Source organism: Podarcis muralis, chromosome 11 (assembly GCF_964188315.1).
Source record: "Podarcis muralis chromosome 11, rPodMur119.hap1.1, whole genome shotgun sequence".
Lineage (NCBI taxonomy): Eukaryota > Metazoa > Chordata > Lepidosauria > Squamata > Lacertidae > Podarcis > Podarcis muralis.
In genome coordinates this window covers 49,443,658-49,456,477 of record NC_135665.1, presented here as the reverse complement: position 1 = coordinate 49,456,477, position 12,820 = coordinate 49,443,658, and the positions used below count along the sequence as shown (strand labels likewise).

The 12,820-nt window shown below is 41.7% G+C and overlaps 1 protein-coding gene across 3 annotated transcripts in view; it reads left to right on the top strand.

Annotated features, from left to right (window-relative positions):
- The first annotated feature begins 67 nt into the window (after positions 1–67).
- NIPBL (NIPBL cohesin loading factor) overlaps positions 68–12,820 on the top strand; it is a 121,923-nt gene continuing 109,170 nt past the window's right edge. For all 3 annotated transcript variants that reach the window (XM_028748762.2, XM_028748759.2, XM_028748760.2), the window contains exon 1: positions 68–625. The gene's annotated coding sequence lies outside the window, so the exon portion shown is untranslated. The remainder of the gene's footprint in view (positions 626–12,820) is intronic.

Below are 12,820 nucleotides of genomic sequence, written 5' to 3'. Positions count from 1 at the left end.
CGCGTACACAGAGGAGGCGGAGAGGCGGCGGCGGTGGTGACGGCGGCGGAAGAGAAGGAACAAGCCGCGGCAGAGGAGATTCCCCCTCCTCCCTCCTCCTCCCTCCCTCCCGCTCGCTCGCTCCTCTCCTCCCTCCCCTCCCGGGGTTGGTCGGTCGGTCGGTCGGTCGTTCGGTGCGTGAGGTGTTTATCGAATCCGGCTCGGCCCCGGCCCGTGTGGATGTTGGCGGCGTGAATCGGGCTTGGTGGGAGGACGACGGCAAGGAGGGGAAGGAAGAAGAAGAAGAAGAGGAGGAGGAGGAGGAAGAAGAAGAAGAAGAGGACGGCGGCGGCGGCGGCGGGGAGGACGGTAAAGACGACGACGGCGGCGGCGACTTAAGGGATTCGCTTCGGCCGCTCCCGCCCGTCCCCGGCTCTACATGTTCGCTGCACTGAGGAGGAGACGGAAGAGGAGCCAGCCCCCCTCCCGGCCCGGATTATTGTTGTTATATTATCTCCCCTCCTCCTCTCGCTCCGCGGCGGCCCAGCGGCGGATCCTCTGAGGAGGGAGGGGGGCGGATTTTTCTCCTTCCTCCTTCCCCCCCACCGCTTGGCTTTCGGTTGGCTTCAGACGGTGTTTTGCTCAGGTAAAAGCCCCCCCTCTTCCCCCCCTTTCAGGTTTCTCCTCTTCCTCCTCCTCCGCGAAAGGGAAGCCGCGAGCTGGGCCTCCTCTTAGGCGAGGCGGCCCAGTCAGGGGAATTAGCCTTTTCGGCCGGTGTGGGAAAAGGGAGAGGAGTGGGGCGGCGGGGGTGAGGGGAAGAGAAATAATGAGTGGCAGCCGAGGGGTGGGGGGTGTTTTCACGTTTCTCCCCGCCTCCGCCTCCTCCCGGGGTTTGGCGGAGGAGAGAATGGTTTCTGCCGAGCTGCTGGAGGAGCCCAAGCCCGGAGGAGGGCGCAGGCCCAGCGGCCAGCGCGTTCACTCCAGCTCGGGGATTAGAGAGGCGAGGTGGCTCCTGTGTGACAGGCCTCGGCGCCCGAGAGCAAGAGCGGGGAGGAGGAAACAATACAGTTGGAGCAGAGGCCGGGGCACCGAACCTGTGCCATATTTACAACTTCACACCGGCGGGCTGAGCTGAGGGAGGAAGGAGGGGAAAGAAAAGGTCCCAGCCAAATCGCGCGGGGTGGCGGAGAGAGAGAGAGAGAGACGGGCGCTCCCACGCGCTCCCTGTGTATGGTTGGCAGCAACTATGTTTCCTTCGAACCTTCCTTGCTCAATCCCGACGGTTCAGATAGTTGGAGTGTACACGGTAAATTTGTTTGGCTGGAGAGGTGATTAATTGTCGCTGGCTCTGTGCAAGGCCTTTCGAATGCGTGCACTACTACTGCTGCTACTACTACTGCGTTGATAAAATAAAGGTAGCCCTTTCTGGATGACTGACAGAACGCAAACACCTGCCCAACTCTCAACGTACACAGGCTGCAGCGTGTGCCACCTTTATTTCCCTTTTTTCCATCTCGCTTTCCATTAAAAGATAAATAGTTAGCTGTTGTTGCTCCATGGGAACTAAAACGTTGATACTTTGCAACGACGGATGCCTAAACATCTATGTGGTTGATTGCCACTGTAAAGGCCAAAAACCTTAAATTTGGAATCTCCTCATCAATTGTAGTTAAGCCTGCGGTCCTAAAACATGTTGAAGGAAGTGCTACTGAAGTCGATGCAGCATACTTCGAGTAAACACGTTTAGGATTGGGCTGAGAAATGGGTCAAAATTGTGCAGAATTAGACTGAAGTTTTAATATTTTAAAAACGAAAGTAGATCAATTTCAAATCCATAGGTATTGATTGCGTCCAGGCTGTTTGTGTAATTGGGTGATGCCTCTGTCACTTATCTGAAAGTTTGTTAAGCCTCCTAACATTAAATGGTAGCATATGTAGCATTTTAAAAGATACGTATAGAATATTTTGGAAATTATAGATTTATAAATGTTGTTTTAATAGAATGGAATTGTTCCGCCTAGCTATGAAGAACTGCATTTCATCTGGTTGTGATAGCTATTTTTATATTGCTAGTTGCCAAATGATGTCTTTCAATGATGGTTAGAGCATAGCAACATTTCATAGTGCTAGCTTTCATGATGTTGTTGTAAGTGTTGTATTTGTATTGGAAGTTAGCTGTTATTTAGTGCTTCTCATAAGTAAAGTAACTTTTGTTGTTGTTCATAGAGTACTATTGTGCATTTATGGCTCCTCATACATGTTAATATAGTGACGTTAATATAGCTGTCACACAGAAGGCGTGTTTTTAATGCTGTGAATCTGTGTAGTAGTCAGCAATGTGTCCGTGATTTGTATTGGTCAGGCAGCAGTTTGAATTTTAAAAAGCTTGAAGATCCTGCTGAGCCCCAAACCTGGCCTCCCTCCCTCCCACTAATCTGCCATTCCTGTCTTTGTGCTGCCTGGGCCTGTTAGACACTGTTTGCAACAGGGCCTCAGGCCTATATGCACGGGAGAGGAACCATTTTCAGTTTGAAAAAGCAGCTTTTATTTCTGAACTTTATGAATTGCTGAGCGAGACGTGTCGTTTCTAATTGTGCCTGTGTGTGTAACTGAATCTTTGTTTTCCCTAAGCTGTGGTGTATGTAGAGGCATAGGTCTAGTTTACAGGAAAGAAAGACTGTATGGAAAATAGTTGTACTTGACTGTTTTTCATCATCAGAAAACGACACTAGATCTGATAATTCTTTTGTCACTTAAGTTACACACAATATAATTTTGCTTAAATTGCGAGATGTTTCTGATCACATTTTGTATAATTCCAGCAAGTTATTTATTTTAGTTCAAGATTTAATTATGAACTAATTTCCTATAGCCACACATTCTCCTACTGCTGTCTTTCACTTTATTCAAAGATTTTGTGTGTTTTGAAGGTGATCGTGTAATATATGGAATATGGAAAATTCAGCAGACTTTTTCTACATGTATGCTATGATTTGTATGTTTATTTGACCACATTTTTATTTATATTTATATGAGATTACAAAGTCTCCAGCTTTTAAAAAAAATACCAAGCAGTGGACAGAAAACTTAAAATAGTCTCTAGAAATACTGAACAATTATTTCTTCATTGAATTTCTTGGTTAAATATGTGTGATTAGGATGCCTTAGCTAATAAGCAAATCTTTGTTTCTTGCTTCCTAAAAATTTATATATGATGTACACTTTCCATTTTTTTAGTTCTTGAATAGTTTTTTAAATGAAAAGTTCATAAAATAAAATAAGTGCTAAAACACTTACTGGACTTTGTTTTAACAAAGTATAAAACATATCTAATTTTGAAAATCTATAATCTTAAATTGAAACTGATTCAGTTCTGTTAAAATTAGCGAAAAGGAGATGGTTCATATACTGGGTTGTGAATAGGATTTTACTTGTGTAAGCCTTATATTTTATCAAAAAGACACTGCTCTCTCTCCCCCCCCCCCCCAATTTCTCTAAGCATTTGGGAATGGTGAATGTGTTTTTGAAAACTGCACATATAGGGATGCATTTAAATGGTATGTAAAACTTTAAATTGTGTCACAGGTAACTGCATTTTAGCAGAGTATTACATATATTCTATTTTTAATAGTTTTAATTTAAGAAAAAAGTTAACAAATTAGTTTAAACCTTTATTCTAACATTGGAGCTACACATTCTGGCACTACCATATGCCCACACACTTTTGCTCCCCATTTACTTTGTTGAAATGACATACATTCTAACTGCATGGATTAAGTGTGGAATCAATGCCATATATGCACTCAATCTAGGTCAAGGACAATGCCCCTTTATTGTATCTGGTGCCCAGGACAATGCACTTCTAATCCTAAATGGGCAATAAGATGTGCCCATTCACATCTTGTATACTTTATACATATGATGAAACTAGTTAATGCTGAGTAGGGCGAATAATTTACTGTGAATGAAATTATTTCATTAACCTACATTGGCATTTTTAGAGATTAGTAATTTAGTGTTATACTGTACTTTGCAGTATAGAAGTCTTGACTGGACTTAAGTATGCAAGTTAGTGATTCTTCGAAATGCTTCTTAAGCATTGGTTCTGAACAGATCTGCTTAGAAATAGGTTCCATTGGAACTGGTGTGACTTGCTTCCATGTTTTCAAGTCAGAATTGGAGTTTTCCATTGTAAGGCATTTGTATATATGACTGTGGATAGGGCTGGGGAAATTGCATGGGTTGGATGCAGAATTGCTCTTCCATTATCTGAAAGTCTTCTGTTAGAGGAAGAGGGGAGGTGATCTTTGCCCATTTCCCACCCACCCACCCCACCAGCCATTTTCCCAGGGAGACTCCTGACCTTCCAGAACAGATGTTTTGAAGGTACAGATGACTGCAGGGGGAATTAGCAAAAATAATCTCGCCCTCTTTTGCCTTCAAAAGCATCCAGTTAGCATAATTCCATTCTGCTGCAAGTTTGCATGAGCTTAGGAACTTTTTAGCCCTGCTGAAAGCTTGGGGCTTAAATTTGCATTGACTGCTAAATATTGCTGAAGTTTGGGAATAATAATAATTTTTCAAATAAGTTGAGTGTGGTAGTTTTCTTCATATCATTCTTGGTTTTAGATTTTCCAGACTTACTATTTTGTTTTCCCAGATGTAGCTATTGAAAAATTAGGCATTTCACCAGGCTTGGAAATGACACAAGTTGCTAGTGCAGTACTCAGCAAAAGTTTTACTAGCCTGTCTGTCACTGCCTGAAAGCAATATGAAGAAACTAACTTCTGGTTTACAGAGCTCCGCTGCCTGATCACCTTCTGGAATTTATTTTACTTATTTATAAAAAATATTAATGAGTTGCCTTTTGGTCAAAAACAGCTTGCAAGGCAGGTTATAGTTTATTTATTTTTAAATAGCTTCTAATTATTAGCTTTAGTAATTAATGAGAGCACTGTGGTGTAGTGGTTAAGAGCAGTAGACTCGTAATCTGGGGAACTGGGTTCGCGTCTCAGCTCCTCCACGTGCAGCTGCTGGGTGACCTTGGGCTAGTCACACTTCTCTGACGTCTCTCAGCCCCAATCACCTCACAGAGTGTTTGTTGTGGGGGAGGAAGGGAAAGGAGAATGTTAGCTGCTTTGAGACTCCTTTGGGTAGTGATAAAGCAGGATATCAAATCCAAACTCTTCTTCTTCTTCATAACCATTCTATAACAGTGCTTTAAATTTTGGGTTTTTATATCTATATATTCTTATTCAGCCTTAATTTTGAATGACTGTTGATATCACTGTCATCTAGCATTGGAGCCAAGAAATGAAAAAAAGAGCTAGGGCTAGGCTATGGAGGAGGCAGTCACTGCTCTATCATAGGAGGGTAGTATGCCACTCAGGACTTCTCCGTATGCAGCTTCAGCAGGCTAGTGGAAAACTGTGCAGATGGTATAAATACCTTTTGGGGCATGGGATGTTTGGGAATTTGAGTTGTAGACCAACAGTTTGCAAGCCTGGCCTCCTGGAGGGGGTAGTAGTTGTCCCTTGAGGAGCATCTGAACTGTATGTGCAGTTGGCCAAGCACTACTGCTGGCTCTGCATGCAGCCCTAAATTAAATACTCTCCTTTGAGGCTGTGTGCACTTTTTTTTAAACCCTTTTCTCAAGGGTTTACAGCTCTTTAGAGGAGGTGAAAAGTAGGAAGAGCCATACTTTCAACTTAAAATGGCAGCAACTTGTCCACGCCCCCTGCTGTGTTTTCCTTTTTGCTCTTTCTTCCATCTGGTTCTGAACCAGAACACCCATAAGCTAAGATCCATGATAGCACCATACTGTTTGTCTGTAGGAAACACAGCATGTGTCTGTCTTTTCTATACCAGTATGGCAGAAATGTTGACAATAGTGGCCTTACCTGGCTTTTCAAATGCCTTCTGGGCTTGACTGATGGCATGGTTAACTTGTGACAACCTACCTCTTTAGCATAACACCTTGGGCACACAGCAGAGTCTTGAGGCAGCAGTATTGTGTTGACTATGTCCAGAAGGTAAAAGCACAACAATATTCAGTGAGTTTTCAACTTGGCAATGTTAGTGGGTGGGGAGGGAGATTGGGATTGAGCAGAACAATAGAATCTTAATACTGTACAATTCTTAAAAAGAGGGAAATGCTGAAGCCCTTCCCATGGCCATCTACAACGAATAGCAAATTGAAATACAACTCCTTCTGCAGTCTGATGCAACTATATTGAACGTGTGGAGTGAAGGAGAAGCAGTACTTGGTAGCAGCAGGTATTGGATTAGTTCATGCTTCTCATTACTGACACATGCTTCAGTCAAAAACACCATTCAGCTATTCACTGTGTGGAGCCTCTGAAAATGCTGCCATGTAGTAGTGTTTGAAATGTGAGCAGTGTCTGAAAACACCCCACAATGGGGGAGATTCAAATGATCAGCTTTCACCCAGGAGTTGAACCTTGGGGAAAAATAGGTTTCGCTACTCTTTGGTTTGACCCATATTTTCTAATGTTCTGGTTTAGTTCCAGTTCAGTGTCAGTTTTTGCACACTACCAAGACTAGACATTAGCTTTAAATAATAAGTAATGTGTTGTAGTACTTTAAACTAGCTCAAAAGCATTTCATGCAGATTAATGTTATCTACTCTTATGCTTACAATGCAGCTTTTGTGCAATGCTGAATAACTTCATTTTAAAACAAAAACACATCCAGTGGGCCTTTTGAACCACTCCCTCCAATTTCCACTGCAGTCCTTGGATCATTCAAAAAGCTGTCCTTGATAGTAAGGGGTGCCTCTCAAGTAAAGCTCTAGCTGATTGGATGGAAAAACTGGAATACTTTGTGTGCCCATAATTGCTTATGTATGTGAATAGTATCTTTTGTTTTCAGTTGCTTGTGTGCATCAATATATATTTTTTTATTTATTAAATTTGTATGCCAACCCTCATCCATAGATTTCAGGGTGCTTCACAACATAAAGTTACAATATTAAAACCACAAAATGCATAGTAAAAATAAGAGCAACAACAAATCAAGAATCCTCCCTTCCACAACACATTTGAAAGGGCATCAGATATCAATCAGCCAAAGGCCTGGTTGAAGAGGAATGTTTTTTCCCCTGGTAGCTAAAGGTATATAATGAAGACACCAGCTGAATCTCCCTGGAGAGAGCATTCCACAAATGGGGAGCCACTGCAGAAAAGGCCTATTTTTATGTGGCCACCCTCAGAACATTATGTGGAGGAGGCACACAAAGAAGGGGTACATATGCTTCAGGTTACATACGCTAAAGAGGATGTTCTCAGTATTCGAAACTCCCATTGTTCTAGTCACATTTTGCGACAGGGAATTTCATTAGCGCGAGCAGTTTCTGACCTCTGGGCACAGTACTGCTCCTAAGATTTCAGATTAAAACTGCAGAGTGCTTCCGCACTTAAAACAGCTTCCCTACTTCCAGTCTCTCTCTGAAGACTGGAGAAGAGACCCTCTTAAGAATATTAGTGAGGTGGATGGGGGAAGGACTAGCCCATGTGAAAAGTGAACATATTTTAGTTGAGGTTCATTCATTTTCAACTTTGTATTGTTATTTAAAAAGTGTGCCTACACATTCCGTTGTTGCACCCTAACCTATGGCTTGTTTTAACATTGGTTTCGTATTATGTCTGAACCCCCCCCCTTTTTTTTTAACCAGCATACCCTAGCTAGAAAGGCATAGAACAAGAGTGCTTGCATGGCCAAGTGATGCTTTCTGGTTCTGTTCCAGATAAGTCCTTGTCCTGACTCTGCCAGGCAACAGGTCTTTTTCCTGCCTACCTCTTCCAGATCAAGCCTTTCCTCTCTAACCAGACCATGACTGCTTTTCAAGGAGAGGGGAAAATTTAAAGGAATTGTTATTCTGTCTTACTAACACCTATGCAAGGCTGCATGTCAAAGCAGTGATAAAATGATACCAAGCTATCCCAGTAGTTAAGGCTACTTACATTAAAATTAATAACTTTTTGTAGGGACAATATACTGTCCTTTCTTACCATACATATATGTGCATGCACACAGATGAGAAGAATGTGCTGGCAGGAATCCTTCCAAGATGATGGGCTATCATTCCACTAGAGTTCTAGCAGAACCTGCCTGCCAATCATCTGATGTAAAAATAATCCCACCTGTCAAAGTTGTGGGGACAGATTACAGTCTAACCTGTTGGACTTCTGAAACAATTGCAAGAGAGGTTTATTTCCTTCATGTTTTGCATGTGGGCTTCTCAGCAGTATTGCGGTTGGCCACCATGGGAAATAGGATGCTGGACTAGACAGATTTTTGTCTGAGCAGGATTCTTATGAAGTCACTGGGATATGAATAGTAAAATTATTTACTGCAAAGTAAACTCTGTGGAATTGCTTCAGACTTGGTATGTTTCATGCAAAGAACACCATAGTGACCTAGATCTAGCACAGAGGCAAAATGTGGTGAGACAGTTTTTCAGGTATGCGTAAGTTTTTGAACTCTTGTGTTGGAGGCAGGTTAGCTATTGCCTCTCAAGGTACTTAAAAAACTACTAAAATTTTTCAATCAGAAAAAATGTTTCTGCTTGCATAGGTACAGAAGAAGCTATGTGGTTCTAAATTTACTTAATCAATGGCCAAGACATATCACTTTCTCCATGTTATTATATGCTGTTAACCATCTTAACTTTTCTTTGCACCTCCCATTATAACTAAATATTTTCACAAGGATAAATGTCAATACAAGAACACATTAGAGGAATCATGATGTGGTGTTTAAAAATGGGTTGCTAAAGAGTCAACTCCTTAGCACACTCTCCCCCCCCCCCCAACTGCACTGATTTTATCAGCAGATAAAAAAAATTAAAGTAGAGGCAGCAATGGATTGCAAAAACTCTCCAGACAGCCCAGCATTCTGAGGGGGCAAATCATCTCCTTCCTGGTCATCAGACTGATCACTTGAAAAGCAGGGAGGGGCATTAACCCACCCAGCTGATCCGCATGTATTTGAGGAGGGGAGACTGTGCAGGACTAGCATGCAGCTGCAAACGTGTACAGTGGTACCTCGGGTTACATGTGCTTCAGGTTACAGACTCCGCTAAGCCAGAAATAGTACATCGGGTTAAGAACTTTGCTTCAGGATGAGAACAGAAATCGTGGTCTGGCGGTGCGGCAGCAGCAGGAGGCCCCACTAGTTAAAGTGGTGCTTCAGGTTAAGAACAGTTTCAGGTTAAGAACGGACCTCCAGAACGAATTAAGTACTTAACCTGAAGTACCACTGTATTGGCTGAGGGTGATTATGACCCTAGAGCCAAAAAGTTTAGCTACCCCTGCTCTAAAATATCTGTTATGATCCCTGTGAACCTTTTGAAGTGAATTTTTAATTTACTAGGAAACTCTTTATAAATAGAATTTTCTGCAGAAAGTGAGCATACGTATAAATAAATACCCTCCTGCAATACCTGTTAAGTGAGTAAGTAGACAGGCTTATGTGGTGGTATATACTACAGTATAGTTAAACTGGTATGTCTTTTTGTTGCACTTCTTTCTAAGGTATCCAACAACTGCTTCATAACCTTACTTGCTCTAGTTTATTTTGTCCTCTTTTGATACAGTAGTTTTTGTTTGTTACCAGCCTCTTCTGTGTCTTTAGCTGTAATTAAAGTAGGAAATGTGCACTATAAGAATTGTGGAATTCTCTTCAGAAACTTGTATAGCTAGATTAAAACTTTAGCTGTATGGAACATCAGATTGCATGTGCATTAATGAACATGGTAGATGCAACAAGATACTTACTGCGTGGTTTCATGCATGTTTTTTTACAATCTCAAATCTTGTTAGGGGTCATACAATTTGAGAGAAATAGAACTCTTATTTATATTGACATTTTTGACATTTTTACAGAGTTTAGAAATGTTCTTGGCAGTCCCATGAAGTTGATGGGTACTCTTATTTCAGTTATGGGAACAACTTTCTGAGAATTAACAAAGGCCAGCAAGGTCCATTGCCTATAGGTCCTGGGTTGTACTACAGGCTTTTGTTACTATCACATGTTTGAGTTTCTGAACAACTGTGACGTCTGGAAACAATTTTCTTACTAAAAATATCTTAAATCAAAGGTGCAATTCTTTGCATTCTAATATGAGAAAGAAGATGAAAAAATGTTGAATTTGTGCTTACTTAGATTACAATAAGGTGAATGTTTCCAGGCTAATTATTTTCTGAGCTTTACATGGTCCCTAGTTGCTCTGTATAACAACCCTGAATGGGGTTAAATGTCTGCATTTAGTTTATAAAAAGGCATATATCTTACAGAGAAGATAGATATTCACTATTACTGGGTGAGAAAGTGTTAACTCTACATTTCCCTAAATGGTATATTGAAAATCTACTTGACATCCATTACTTTTAAAAATCTTGTTGGCTGCAACTTGGTAGACGCCTCCTTCAGTAAATGTTGAGGTGAATTCTTCTGCAATTAAACAGATGCTTCTGCAAGGACAGGTGTAAATCTTACACCAGTCCCAGCTTGCAAAACACACATAACAGATCTTTATTACAGGATATCAAGGGCACATGCTCCTGTGTATATGTTGAAGTTAGAGGGTGGCATGCATATGAAGGATTTTTGCTTTGTGTAGAAATATATTAAAGGAATATTAAGAGATTTAAGAGTTTAGTCTTCATGATTTTCAGATGCAGGGTTCACTTTTAATCAGAAGCTGCAGTATGGACTTTCTCTATTTTATTGTACACACCCATTTTTTTCTCTAAGGTAATGAGATACAAAGGAGGGTAGAATCCTCTAGTTATATACAAGATATCACTTTTAACAGGGAAAGCATAATATGTGTACAGTGGATATACAGTCTTCCGCACAGAAGAAGGGGCAAATCATACATTGCACATTGCCTCATAAACCATAAAAATAGGACCAAGCCTACTTTTTCAGGCCTGGTCCTGGCTCTGGTTTCCCCAGGCTTTTGTAGGGATGGGAGTGGGAGCATCAGAAGTACGTTTTGTGAGTGTGTAGGGGAAGCTGACAGGAGCTGTGAAGCATCCAGATCACAAACATTTTCAATCTTACCTCTGGGGAATGATTTGGTCTGATCATTCAAAAGAGGAAGGCATAGTTCTATGCACTGAGACTGCAGGGGCACATGAGAGCAATTCAGAGAAGCCAAAGCGCTGTAGGGTAAAACATATGTGCCTAAGATATTTAGAAAGAGACAGTGTATAGAGGTAGGCCAAATGCTAGAAGCTTGTGAGCCAAGATGAGTGACCTGGAGTCATTGGCATAATAAATATAGTAGGCCTAATATAGAGTATAACAAGCTAGAAATCCCAAAAGGGGTGGACTTCACATAATTGCTGAAAAGTGATTGGGTGGAGTAGTTAGGACTGGAAATATACTATTGTTTATCTTTCCAAAATGTCCAGGGTGGACTTGAGATGGAGAATGAAATCAAAGAAGTGTGGTAGTAATGGGTGACCTGCATAGATTTGTGCATGCATGTTCCATTCATGACAGGTAACTTTTCTAGATGCCCTGAATGACTGCGCTTGAGCCATTGGTTGGGGGAACCAACCAGTGGTGATTCTGGACTTAAGTCTTAAGTGATGCCTAGGAGGACCTGGTGCAAGATGTAAGTGTTGAACCTATTGTAACAGTAACCATAGTGCTATTAAATTCAACATACTTGTTGAATTTTGCCAACATACATGTTGGACAGGTTGTCAAGAAAATCAAACAGGCATATTCGACTTGGGGAAACTCTCCCAAAATGACAGGATTGATTAAAAAAAGGAAGTTCAAAGGGAAAGTGGAGGGACAGTCTCTCTGAAATGCTTGGGCTGTGTTAAAAAAATCACAGTAATAGAAGCTAAGCTCTAATGTATATCACAAATCAGGAAATATTCCACCACAGCCAAAAGCATACCAGCATGTATAATGAGCAGAGTCCTGGAAACCTAACAGAGGCAAGAAGGTTTCCTTCAGTAGCATCCTGTGTGAGAGGCAGGGAAGGGAAGTTCTCCCAGGGTGCGAAGCTGGGAGAAGAAAGGGAAGCTCCCAGGTGAGAGTAGGGAGGGTCCGCCCCCTTTTATGTGGGACAAGGAATAAGATCTATCTCTGGTAGAGGCAGCTCTGCTCAGGGAGGTTTTTAATGTTTTGAGTATTTTTGTGTGTTTTAATACAGTCGTACCTTGGTTTTCGAACAGCTTAGTTCCCGAATGTTTTGGCTCCTGAACGTCACAAACCTGGAAGTGACTGTTCCAGTTTGCAAACTATTTTTGGAAGCCGAACGTCTGACGGGGCTTCTGTGGCTTCTGATTGGCTGCAGGAGCTTCCTGCAGCTAATAAGAAGCTGTGGTTTGGTTTTCGAACGTTTTGGAAGTCGAACAGACTTCCGGAATGGATTCTGTTTGACTTCCAAGGTATGACTGTACTTCGTTGGAAGCTGCCCAGAGTGGCTGGGGCAACTCAGTCAGATGGGCAGCATATAAATACTAAAATAATAATAAGTGTGTCCCTGAGGACAGAAGGGCTGAAAAAGTTCTTTCTGTGGTGGGTTCTCCCTGCTCTCCATTTATTTATTTATCTTTCAACCATGCTCCCAAGGTTGTAATTGCGTGAGTAAATTGTGTATGTGGCAGGCGCAGTGTACTTTTTCCCCTTTTTGTGCACTGTACTTATACATAAACATGCAAAGGATTGTGGTCACTTGTGCACAGTCAGACTGTGATTTTAATAACAGGAAATTATGAAGCTGTACCATTGAGCTGTTCTGGAGCGTCTAACGTTCTTGCAGTTAATATTTATTCTACACTCAGTCAGTGTT